This window comes from Pleurodeles waltl, chromosome 5 (genome assembly GCF_031143425.1).
Source record: "Pleurodeles waltl isolate 20211129_DDA chromosome 5, aPleWal1.hap1.20221129, whole genome shotgun sequence".
NCBI classification, from domain to species: Eukaryota; Metazoa; Chordata; class Amphibia; order Caudata; family Salamandridae; genus Pleurodeles; species Pleurodeles waltl.
Genome location: NC_090444.1, coordinates 1,051,810,189 through 1,051,822,635, shown reverse-complemented (window position 1 = coordinate 1,051,822,635; position 12,447 = coordinate 1,051,810,189). Strand labels below are relative to the sequence as shown.

Sequence of the window (12,447 nt, the reverse complement as noted above, 5' to 3'; positions counted from 1 at the left end):
TGGCAGAGATTCAGTGTACTGGTGCCGGGAGCAGATTTGCTTAAAACGGCTTTGACGGTGGACCTTTGGGAGCTAGGAATCTAAGGATGTTACAATTGATTAGTCAGTCCATTGCTCCATCTACTTTGAGGTCATATGGAAAGGCCTAGGCAGAATCTTTTGAGTCTGGTGCATTGAGGAGGTATGAGGGACCTTACATGTCACGGTATAGGAGGGAGGATGGAGTCCGCTTCATTATGACACATATTGACCTAGGATTGGCAGTGGTGGCTATAACAAGGAAGATGGCAGGTATTACATTTTTTGGTAAGTACTTTTGGGATTATGATACCATGGAAGGAGAAATGTGTAGGAGAATTCTTGCTGGCTGGGCGATGGAGGGTGGATCCAGGTTGGATCAATGGCATCCTATTTCCATGCAAAAGCTGAGGGATATTTTGGGGGTTTTGAATTCTGCTTTTCCTGTTGGGAGGGCTGATAGTATAGATGATTCTTCTCCTGAAAAACAACTATATCATGATTGCAGGCACACCTGCACTATGTAGACCAGGTTGGCCGAGTGCTTAAGGCATTGGACTTAAGATCCAATGGACATGTGTCTGCGTGGGTTCGAGCCCCACTCCTGGTTTATCCTTTTTTCTCTCCCGTGACACTGTTCATTTCAATTTCACGCACTTTTCAGTTGCTCCTGATTATTATTAAAATAAGAGCTACATATAAAATCTTCATATCGATTAACGTGTATTTTTCTCCCCCAAAAAAAGTAAACGCCTTGTATTGTACATTTCTCTTTGAAACTTAGTAACCTTTTGTTGCAGGTTGTATTACAGTATGCTTTTTCGTTTATTATAGGTGACTTATTTGTTTATGATACCTGACTTAATGCTTTCCATTTGGTGCATAAGGAATTACAAAATATCTCTAGCAGGAGTGGGGCTTGAACCCACGTGGACACATGTCCATTGGATCTTAAGTCCAACGCCTTAACCACTCAGCCATCCTGGTACCTGTGCTGGAAAGGGCAACAACATGGCACTTATTATAGATATCAAGAGTGCTCACTGTGTGACATTGAGCTTTCTATATATATATATATATATTTTCATATCTATATATTTTATCAGCTTACGCAAAACACATTTCAGGAATACAAGGTAATGTCATGCCTCTCCTCTATAAAACGTGCATGTACTTAATGAAAAAAAAAATACAACCATACCTATCAAACATGGTTAAGATTATCAGCGTGTAGGACGATAAAAGGTGCGCTTTTTTCACACCGTTTTTGTCACATGTCCTATTAAATATGTCTGCAAATTGACGTTAATCTTAAGAAATATCACACTAACCCCTTTTCAAGACTCAAAACTACACTTCACACAATCTAAAACACTTTGGGACAGATTTACAAGGCCCTTGCGGCCCTTATCGCTAAATTTGCAGAATTTATTTTGCCGCAAATGTGAAGATCATAGGCCACTACCATAGCAAAATATTTACAAGGTGGCGCAAGCTAGGTTTGCGCCAACTTGTTAACACTTTGCGCCACATCATGCATAATATATGCATGATGTGTGCAAAGGAGGCGTTCCCTTGTTAGAGAGTGGGCACGCTCATTCCTCACCTGACAGGTTGCTTTTTGAGGATGGTGTCTCTGGGGCTGGTGTTGTAGCCAAGAGCGAACTCTTGACTCCGCGTGGGTCGCTTCGTTTGCCGCACTGCACGGGAATGGCTTGGAGGCATAGAGTTGGCAGTAGAGGAAGCGGTGTGGTGGGGAAGGGTCAGGCATAATTTATACAAGGTGGGCGTTCGCCCATTAAGGAGCCCGAAAAAATGGCGCAAGGCAATCTAAGAGATTTCCTTGCGCCATTTGTTTTACACTTTCAACGCCTACTCAGAGGAGGCGTTAAAAGGGGGAATACCATTATTTATAATGGGCCCCTATGTACTCTGCAGGATTAGTCCCAAAATGATGGCGCTACTCCTGCAGAGTACATCAATAGCGTAAAAAATATAACGCTAATGCCCCTACCCTGTGCCATGGTGCGCCGTATTATTATATATATAGCTCACACATGGTGGCGGTACAGGGGCGTTAAGGGGTGCAAGGAACGTGGTGCTGCACCGGCAGAGCCACTTTCCTTAAATCTGCCCCTTTGTGTTTGTCTCGGAGCAACAGGTGGTTTATAATTTTGACACAAGTGAGGTCAATTTCAATAGAGTCCAGCAATTACAGGAAGATGGGCATAGCTTTGTCAGGGGTGAGCTTAAGAAAGCACACCCTGGGGCGGCTGAAGCATTTTTGGGGTGTGACAGCTCCTTTGGGCTTCGCAGCTCAGGAGGACGAGCCATGCCAAAGGACGTCATGAAAAATAAGGCAACAGCGGAGACGCCGGTAAAGGTCTGGGCACCTTTAAAATGCCGGTCATAAGAGAGGGTTGCATCCAGAGCGATCAACCCGATTACAAGGGAGTGGCCTGGTGAATCATTTGATTTAGGGTACAATCACGGCTTCAAGATCCCAGCTATCAGCCAAGGTGCTGTCTCGTTGGCTTCGGGGCTCATTTTGCATGATGAATTGATGGATTACGATGTCGACCAGGAGACTAAGGAGGGGGAGAATTGTGAGGGTGGGGATGAGACTGCGGGGAAGGAGATGCAGCAAAGAAATTAGGTGAGCTGTTCTAACAGAGGAAGGAGTTTTGGTGTGTTTCAGGATTTGCCCCCTTTGATGGTGCAGCGTAATCAGAAAGTCAAGACGAATAATCAGGTACCTGCAAGTGGTTTCATTCAAAAAAGGTGAGACACAGGCTGCTGTGGCTATGGGGTGTGAAGAGTTAAGCATGAAGGTAGTGTGTTTGGTGACTGTAACAGTGGGTAATACCCTTTTGCGTTAGCATAAGGAAGTTTGGGTAGATTGAGTGGGAAAGATGATGCAAATAATGAAGCAGTTAAAGATGCAGACAAAGTCCATTTGGGGGGGCTGTGAACAAAAAAGTCGGAGTCAATGATGGTAAGTCAGAGGCAAGTGGTGAGGAGGCTTCTAAGGCAGAGCCAGGTAAGGAAAAAGGAAACTCAGGTGAGGGTAGTGTAAAAAGTAAAATGTTGCCAGATATGGGGTTGTTCTTGCCTTTGGGGGCGCATCTCACCCAAGCCATGAAGGAAAACATTTGTAAAGGTGAGTTTGTTGATGTTTTTAAATTATTACATAGAGAAGTGTGGGCTAAGGAAGGGTCAAAGGAGGAGGAATGGGAATTAGCTATGAGGCCGAAAGTTCCCACTACCCTTGAGAACTGGATGTCAGTATTCTTAATCATTGCTAGCGTTTATTGTGAGAGGCATCCGGAGCGATGTATTTCTCAATTAAAATACATGAACGTTTTTAGGTGGGCTCAAATAGACTATGGTGGTTTTGGATGTTTTAGATATAATGAAGAACTTAGAGCCCAGATGGCATTATTTCCAGATAAAAAATGGTGAGATATTTATAATCAGCTTTGGATGCAATGGTTGTGTGCGTCCAAGAATGCCTCAGCGTTACACACAGGTAGTGGTCTTCTGGTTCCTTACAAGCCCTGTCAGGGGCATCCCAACCAATCTGGGGTGGGTAGTTTCACGAGAGCTCAGTTCCCACAGAATGGATCTTGTTGGTCCTTCAACAGAGGGTCATGCACACGACTCCAGTGCAAGTTCATGCACATTTGCTCCAATTGCAGGGGCAAACATCCATTGGTGCAATGTTTTGGAGGGATGCAATGGGGATGGAAGGCTAATGCAGGTAGAGGTGGTGATAGGGGAAGGGGTCGGATGCAGCAGATGGTGGGAAAAGGGCCCTTCTCCTAATAAATTAGATATTTTGTTTTATTGGTTGCAGTTTTATCCGAGGCGTGAGGAGGCCAAGTTACTGTACTAGAGTTTTCTTGAGGGTTTCAAGCTATGTTATTAAGGTCATAGAAGACAGAGAAAAAATTAGAAATCTGCAGTTGAGAATCCGGAAGTGGTGAGAAAGAAATTGAGGAAGGAATTGGAGGCTGGCAGAATGGTGGGTCCATGTGATACCTGGCCGATTCATAACTTAACAATTTCACCACTGGGTGTTGTGCCTAAAATACAACAAGGTGAGTTTAGATTGATTCATCATCTATCGTGGGCTGCAGGGGAGCCAGTTAATGATTTAATTGCACATGAAGACTCCATAGTGCATTGCACCTCAGTGGAAGAGGCAATTAAGTTGGTAAGGGCTTGTGGAAGGAAGGCACAAATGGCAAAGTTAGACATTCAATATGTCTTTTGACTATTGCCGGTACATCCAGAGGATTTTTCATTGTTGGGTCTTTAATCTGAGGATTCTATATTTGTGGATATATTGTTGCCAATGGGCTGTTCTGTTTCTTGTTCCCTGTTTGAAACTTGTAGTTGTTTTTTGCAGTGGTTTTTCCAACAGAAGACTGGGCTCGGGCATGTCACGAACTCCCTAGGTGACTCTTTTCTGATGGGCTTGCAGTGATCCAATGAATGTAAAAAAGGGTTAATTGAATTTCAGAAGTGTAAGGAGGAGATGGAAGTACCTTTGGCTCCGGATAAGACTGAAGTCCCTGCTATATTGAACTCAGAGAAATCTGAGGTACGGTTGCCGGTGGATAGGTGCAAAAGTTGATTTCTCTGTTGGAGGAGGCTGTTTCAAAGGATAAGCTGGAGTTACAGCAGGTGCAAGCCTTATTGGGTTCTTTGAAGTTTGTGTGCCGTGTGGTGAGAGTTGGTAGAGCTCTTTGTAGGTGCCTTGGTTTTTCAGTCAAAGGTGCTGTTTTACCTCATCCCAGAATTCGGCTTAAAGAGGTCATCAATGCTGACTTCAGAATGTTGGTTTCTTTCCAGCAAAGTAATAATGGTGCTAACATGTTGACGGTTGAGGATGAATGGTTATGGCAAGTTAAAAAAAATTCTGATGATTCGGGAGCCCATGGTTTGGTTTTCTGAGATGGTGATTGGACTGCTGAGTCGTGTCCGGATACTTGGAGAAAGGCACACCATAGCATTTCGTTTCTGGAGTTTTTTTCCATTTGATGGTTCCTTTAGTGTTGTGTGGTAACCTTTCAGCAAACAGGCGAGTGTTTTTTAATGTGGATAGCCAAACAGTTGTTAATTTAGTCAATTCACAGAAGGTTCGAAATGAAAAAGTTTTGAAGTTGTTGCGTTTATTTTTGCTTCATTGTCTGAAATTCAATATTTTGTTTAAGGGTCAGTATGTTCCAGGTCTGAATAATGATATCACTGATGGGCTATCTCGTTCACAGTGGCAGAGATTCGGTGTACTGGTGCCGGGAGCAGATTTGCTGAAAACGGCTTTGACGGTGGACCTTTGGGAGCTGAGAATCTAAGGATGTTACAATTGATTCGTCAGTCCATTGCTCCATCTAATTTGAGGTCATATGGCAAGGCCTAGGCAGAATTTATTGAGTCTGGTGCATTGAGGAGGTATGAGGGACCTTACATGTCACGGTATAGGAGGGAGGATGGAGTCCGCTTCATTATGACACATATTGACCTAGGATTGGCGGTCGTGGCTATAACAGGGAAGATGGCAGGTATTACATTTTTTGGTAAGTACCTTTGGGATTATGATACCATGGAAGGAGAAATGTGTAGGAGAATTGTTGCTGGCTGGGCGATGGAGGGTGGAACCAGGTTGGATCAATGGCATCCTATTTCCATGCAAAAGCTGAGGGATATTTTGGGGGTTTTGAATTCTGCTTTTCCTGTTGGGAGGGCTGATAGTATAGATGATTCTTCTCCTGAAAAACAACTATATCATGATTGCAGGCACACCTGCATTATGTAGACCAGGGTGGCCGAGTGTTTAAGGCATTGGACTTAAGATCCAATGGACATGTGTCTGCGTGGGTTTGAGCCCCTCTCCTGGTATATCATTTTTTCTCTCCTGTGACACTGTTCATTTCAATTTCACGCACTTTTCAGTTGCTCCTGATTATTATTAAAATAAGAGCTACATATAAAATCTTCATATCGATTAACGTGTATTTTTCTCCCCCCAAAAAAGTAAACGCCTTGTATTGTACATTTCTCTTTGAAACTTAGTAACCTTTTGTTGCAGGTTGTATTACAGTTTGCTTTTTCGTTTATTATAGGTGACTTATTTGTTTATGATACCTGACTTAATGCTTTCCATTTGGTGCATAAGGAATGACAAAATATCGCTAGCAGGAGTGGGGCTTGAACCCACGTGGACACATGTCCATTGGATCTTAAGTCCAACGCCTTAACCACTCGGCCATCCTGGTACCTGTGCTGGAAAGGGCAACAACATGGCACTTATTATAGATATCAAGAGTGCTCACTGTGTGACATTGAGCTTTCTATATATATATATATTTTCATATCTATATATTTTATCAGGTTACGCAAAACACATTTCAGGAATACAAGGTAATGTCATGCCTCTCCTCTATAAAACGCGCATGTACTTCAAAAAAAAAAAATACAACCATACCTATCAAACATGTTTAAGATTATCAGCGTGTAGGACGAAAAAAGGTGCGCTTTTTTCACAACGTTTTTGTCACATGTCCTATTAAATATGTCTGCAAATTGACGTTAATCTTAAGAAATATCACACTAACCCCTTTTCAAGACTCAAAACTACACTTCACACAATCTAAAACACTTTGGGACAGATTTACAAGGCCCTTGCGGCCCTTAGCGCTACATTTGCAGAATTTATTTTGCCGCAAATGTGAAGATCATAGGCCACTACCATAGCAAAATATTTACAAGGTGGCGCAAGCTAGGTTTGCGCCAACTTGTTAACACTTTGCGCCACATCATGCATAATATATGCATGATGTGTGCAAAGGGGGCGTTCCCTTGTTAGAGAGTGGGCACGCTCATTCCTCACCTGATAGGTTGCTTTTTGAGGATGGTGTCTCTGGGGCTGGTGTTGTAGCCAAGAGCGAACTCTTGACTCCGCGTGGGTCGCTTCGTTTGCCGCACTGCACGGGAATGGCTGGGAGGCATAGAGTTGGCAGTAGAGGAAGCGGTGTGGTGGGGAAGGGTCAGGCATAATTTATACAAGGTGGGCGTTCGCCCATTAGGGAGCCCGAAAAAATGGCGCAAGGCAATCTAAGAGATTTCCTTGCGCCATTTGTTTTACACTTTCAACGCCTACTCAGAGGAGGCGTTAAAAGGGGGAATACCATTATTTATAATGGGCCCCTATGTACTCTGCAGGATTAGTCCCAAAATGATGGCGCTACTCCTGCAGAGTACATCAATAGCGTAAAAAATATAACGCTAATGCCCCTACCCTGTGCCATGGTGCGCCGTATTATTATATATATAGCTCACACATGGTGGCGGTACAGGGGCGTTAAGGGGTGCAAGGAACGTGGCGCTGCACCGGCAGAGCCACTTTCCTTAAATCTGCCCCTTTGTGTTTGTCTCGGAGCAACAGGTGGTTTATAATTTTGACACAAGTGAGTTCAATTTCAATAGAGTCCAGCAATTACAGGAAGATGGGCATAGCTTTGTCAGGGGTGAGCTTAAGAAAGCACACCCTGGGGCGGCTGAAGCATTTTTGGGGTGTGACAGCTCCTTTGGGCTTCGCAGCTCAGGAGGACGAGCCATGCCAAAGGACGTCATGAAAAATAAGGCAACAGCGGAGACGCCGGTAAAGGTCTGGGCACCTTTAAAATGCCGGTCATAAGAGAGGGTTGCATCCAGAGCGATCAACCCGATTACAAGGGAGTGGCCTGGTGAATCATTTGATTTAGGGTACAATCACGGCTTCAAGATCCCAGCTATCAGCCAAGGTGCTGTCTCGTTGGCTTCGGGGCTCATTTTGCATGATGAATTGATGGATTACGATGTTGACCAGGAGACTAAGGAGGGGGAGAATTGTGAGGGTGGGGATGAGACTGCGGGGAAGGAGATGCAGCAAAGAAATTAGGTGAGCTGTTCTAACAGAGGAAGGAGTTTTGGTGTGTTTCAGGATTTGCCCCCTTTGATGGTGCAGCTTAATCGGAAAGTCAAGACGAATAATCAGGTACCTGCAAGTGGTTTCATTCAAAAAAGGTGAGACACAGGCTGCTGTGGCTATGGGGTGTGAAGATTTAAGCATGAAGGTATTGTGTTTGGTGTCTGTAACAGTGGGTAATACCCTTTTGCGTTAGCATAAGGAAGTTTGGGTAGATTGAGTGGGAAAGATGATGCAAATAATGAAGCAGTTAAAGATGCAGACAAAGTCCATTTGGGGGGGCTGTGAACAAAAAAGTCGAAGTCAATGATGGTAAGTCAGAGGCAAGTGGTGAGAAGGCTTCTAAGGCAGAGCCAAGTAAGGAAAAAGGAAACTCAGGTGAGGGTAGTGTAAAAAGTAAAAAGTTGCCATATATGGGGTTGTTCTTGCCTTTGGGGGCGCATCTCACCCAAGCCATGAAGGAAAACATTTGTAAAGGTGAGTTTGTTGATGTTTTTAAATTATTACATAGAGAAGTGTGGGCTAAGGAAGGGTCAAAGGAGGAGGAATGGGAATTAGCTAGGAGGCCGAAAGTTCCCACTACCCTTGAGAATTGGATGTCAGTATTCTTAATCATTGCTAGCGTTTATTGTGAGAGGCATCCGGAGCGTTGTATTTCTCTATTAAAATACATGGACGTTTTTAGGTGGGCTCAAATAGACTATGGTGGTTTTGGATGTTTTAGATATAATGAAGAACTTAGAGCCCAGATGGTATTATTTCCAGATAAAGAATGGTGAGATATTTATAATGAGCTTTGGATGCAATGGTTGTGTACTTCCAAGAATGCCTCAGCGTTACACACAGCTAGTGGTCTTCTGGTTCCTTACAAGCCCTGTCAGGGGCATCCCAACCAATCTAGGGTGGGTAGTTTCACGAGAGCTCAGTTCCCACAGAATGGATCTTGTTGGTCCTTCAACAGAGGGTCATGCACACGACTCCAGTGCAAGTTCATGCACAATTGCTCCAATTGCAGGGGCAAACATCCATTGGTGCAATGTTTTGGAGGGATGCAATGGGGATGGAAGGCTAATGCAGGTAGAGGTGGTGATAGGGGAAGGGGTCGGATGCAGCAGATGGTGGGAAAAGGGCCCTTCTCCTAATAAATTAGATATTTTGTTTTATTGGTTGCAGTTTTATCCGAGGCGTGAGGAGGCCAAGTTACTGTACTAGAGTTTTCTTGAGGGTTTCAAGCTATGTTATCAAGGTCATAGAAGACAGAGAAAAAATTTGAAATCTGCAGTTGAGAATCCGGAAGTGGTGAGAAAGAAATTGAGGACGGAATTGGAGGCTGGCAGAATGGTGGGTCCATGTGATACCTGGCCGATTCATAACTTAACAATTTCACCACTGGGTGTTGTGCCTAAAACACAACAAGGTGAGTTTAGATTGATTCATCATCTATCGTGGGCTGCAGGGGAGTCAGTTAATGATTTAATTGCACATGAAGACGCCATAGTGCATTGCACATCAGTGGAAGAGGCAATTAAGTTGGTAAGGGCTTGTGGAAGGAATGCACAAATGGCAAAGTTAGACATTCAATCTGTCTTTTGACTATTGCCGGTACATCCTGAGGATTTTTCATTATTGGGTCTTTAATCTGAGGATTCTATATTTGTGGATATAATGTTGCCAATGGGCTGTTCTGTTTCTTGTTCCCTGTTTGAAACTTGTAGTTGTTTTTTGCAGTGGTTTTTCCAACAGAAGACTGGGCTCGGGCATGTCACGAACTACCTAGGTGACTCTTTTCTGATGGGCTTGCAGTGATCCAATGAATGTAAAAAAGGGTTAATTGAATTTCAGAAGTGTATGGAGGAGATGGAAGTACCTTTGGCTCCGGATAAGACTGAAGGCCCTGCTATATTGAACTCAGAGTAATCTGAGGTACGGTTGCCGGTGGATAAGTGCAAAAGTTGATTTCTCTGTTGGAGGAGTCTGTTTCCATGGATAAGCTGGAGTTACAGCAGGTGCAAGCCTTATTGGGTTCTTTGAAGTTTGCGTGCCGTGTGGTGAAAGTTGGTAGAGCTCTTTGTAGGTGCCTTGGTTTTTCAGTCAAAGGTGCTGTTTTACCTCATCCCAGAATTCGGCTTAAAGAGGTCATCAATGCTGACTTCAGAATGTTGGTTTCTTTCCAGCAAAGTAATAATGGTGTTAACATGTTGACGGTTGAGGATGAATGGTTATGGCAAGTTCAAATTTTTTCTGATGATTCGGGAGCCCATGGTTTGGTTTTCTGAGATGGTGATTGGACTGCTGAGTCATGGCCGGATTCTTGGAGAGAGGCACACCATAGCATTTCGTTTCTGGAGTTTTTTTCCATTTGATGGTTGCATTAGTGTTGTGTGGTAACCTTTTAGCAAACAGGCGAGTGGTTTTTAATGTGGATAGCCAAACAGTTGTTAATTTAGTCAATTCACAGAAGGCTCGAGATGAAAAAGTTTTGAAGTTGTTGCGTTTATTTTTGCTTCATTGTCTGAAATTCAATATTTTGTTTAAGGGTCAGTATGTTCCAGGTGTGAATAATGATATCACTGATGGGCTATCTCGTTCACAGTGGCAGAGATTCAGTGTACTGGTGCCGGGAGCAGATTTGCTTAAAACGGCTTTGACGGTGGACCTTTGGGAGCTAGGAATCTAAGGATGTTACAATTGATTAGTCAGTCCATTGCTCCATCTACTTTGAGGTCATATGGAAAGGCCTATTCAGAATCTTTTGAGTCTGGTGCATTGAGGAGGTATGAGGGACCTTACATGTCACGGTATAGGAGGGAGGATGGAGTCCGCTTCATTATGACACATTTTGACCTAGGATTGGCAGTGGTGGCTATAACAAGGAAGATGGCAGGTATTACATTTTTTGGTAAGTACTTTTGGGATTATGATACCATGGAAGGAGAAATGTGTAGGAGAATTGTTGCTGGCTGGGCGATGGAGGGTGGAACCAGGTTGGATCAATGGCATCCTATTTCCATGCAAAAGCTGAGGGATATTTTGGGGGTTTTGAATTCTGCTTTTCCTGTTGGGAGGGCTGATAGTATAGATGATTCTTCTCCTGAAAAACAACTATATCATGATTGCAGGCACACCTGCATTATGTAGACCAGGGTGGCCGAGTGTTTAAGGCATTGGACTTAAGATCCAATGGACATGTGTCTGCCTGGGTTTGAGCCCCACTCCTGGTATATCATTTTTTCTCTCCTGTGACACTGTTCATTTCAATTTCACGCACTTTTCAGTTGCTCCTGATTATTATTAAAATAAGAGCTACATATAAAATCTTCATATCGATTAACGTGTATTTTTCTCCCCCCAAAAAAGTAAACGCCTTGTATTGTACATTTCTCTTTGAAACTTAGTAACCTTTTGTTGCAGGTTGTATTACAGTATGCTTTTTCGTTTATTATAGGTGACTTATTTGTTTATGATACCTGACTTAATGCTTTCCATTTGGTGCAAAAGGAATTACAAAATATCACTACCAGGAGTGGGGCTTGAACCCACGTGGACACATGTCCATTGGATCTTAAGTCCAACGCCTTAACCACTCAGCCATCCTGGTACCTGTGCTGGAAAGAGCAACAACATGGCACTTATTATAGATATCAAGAGTGCTCACTGTGTGACCTTGAGCTTTCTATATATATATATATTTTCATATCTATATATTTTATCAGGTTACGCAAAACACATTTCAGGAATACAAGGTAATGTCATGCCTCTCCTCTATAAAACGCGCATGTACTTCAAAAAAAAAAAATACAACCATACCTATCAAACATGTTTAAGATTATCAGCGTGTAGGACGAAAAAAGGTGCGCTTTTTTCACAACGTTTTTGTCACATGTCCTATTAACCTCTTAGCTGCTGGGCCTTTTCCCCCCCAGTGCTGAGCCCTTTTTTGGCTATTTGGGGTAGTTCGCGCTTAGGGCTTCATAACTTTTTGTCCACATAAGCTAACCACGCCAAATTTGCGTCCTTTTTTTCCAACATCCTAGGGATTCTAATGGTACCCAGAGTTTGTGGTTTCCCCTGGAGGAGACCAAGAAAATAGCCAAAATACAGTGAAAATTTCATTTTTTCAAAAAAAATGGGAAAAAAGGGCAGCCGAAGAAGGCTTGTGGTTTTTTCCCTGAAAATGCCATCAACAAAGGGTTTCTGGTGCTGAAATCACTATCTTCCCACCTTTCAGGAACGGGCAGACTTGAATCGGAAAACCACATTTTCCAACACAAATTTGGCATTTTACTGGGACATACCCCATTTTTACTATTTTTGGTGCTTTCAACCTCCTTCCAGTTAGTGACAGGAATGGGTGTGAAACCAATGCTGGATCCTGGAAAGCTAAACATTTCTGAAAACTAGACAAAATTCTGAATTCAGCAAGGGGTCATTTGTGTAGATCCTACAAGGTTTTCCTA

The 12,447-nt window shown here is 43.2% G+C and overlaps 6 non-coding genes across 6 annotated transcripts; 3 read left to right on the top strand and 3 right to left on the bottom strand.

The window, feature by feature from the left end:
* Positions 1-545: 545 nt before the first annotated feature.
* On the top strand, positions 546-628 carry TRNAL-UAA (transfer RNA leucine (anticodon UAA)). The gene has a single exon. It is a non-coding gene; the product is annotated as a tRNA-Leu (tRNA).
* Positions 629-922: 294 nt separating this feature from the next.
* On the bottom strand, positions 923-1,005 carry TRNAL-UAA (transfer RNA leucine (anticodon UAA)). Its single transcript has one exon. It is a non-coding gene; the product is annotated as a tRNA-Leu (tRNA).
* A 4,834-nt stretch (positions 1,006-5,839) lies between these two features.
* Positions 5,840-5,922, top strand: TRNAL-UAA (transfer RNA leucine (anticodon UAA)). The gene has a single exon. It is a non-coding gene; the product is annotated as a tRNA-Leu (tRNA).
* A 294-nt stretch (positions 5,923-6,216) lies between these two features.
* On the bottom strand, positions 6,217-6,299 carry TRNAL-UAA (transfer RNA leucine (anticodon UAA)). The gene has a single exon. It is a non-coding gene; the product is annotated as a tRNA-Leu (tRNA).
* A 4,829-nt stretch (positions 6,300-11,128) lies between these two features.
* On the top strand, positions 11,129-11,211 carry TRNAL-UAA (transfer RNA leucine (anticodon UAA)). The gene has a single exon. It is a non-coding gene; the product is annotated as a tRNA-Leu (tRNA).
* A 294-nt stretch (positions 11,212-11,505) lies between these two features.
* TRNAL-UAA (transfer RNA leucine (anticodon UAA)) lies at positions 11,506-11,588 on the bottom strand. The gene has a single exon. It is a non-coding gene; the product is annotated as a tRNA-Leu (tRNA).
* Between the last annotated feature and the right edge of the window lie 859 nt (positions 11,589-12,447).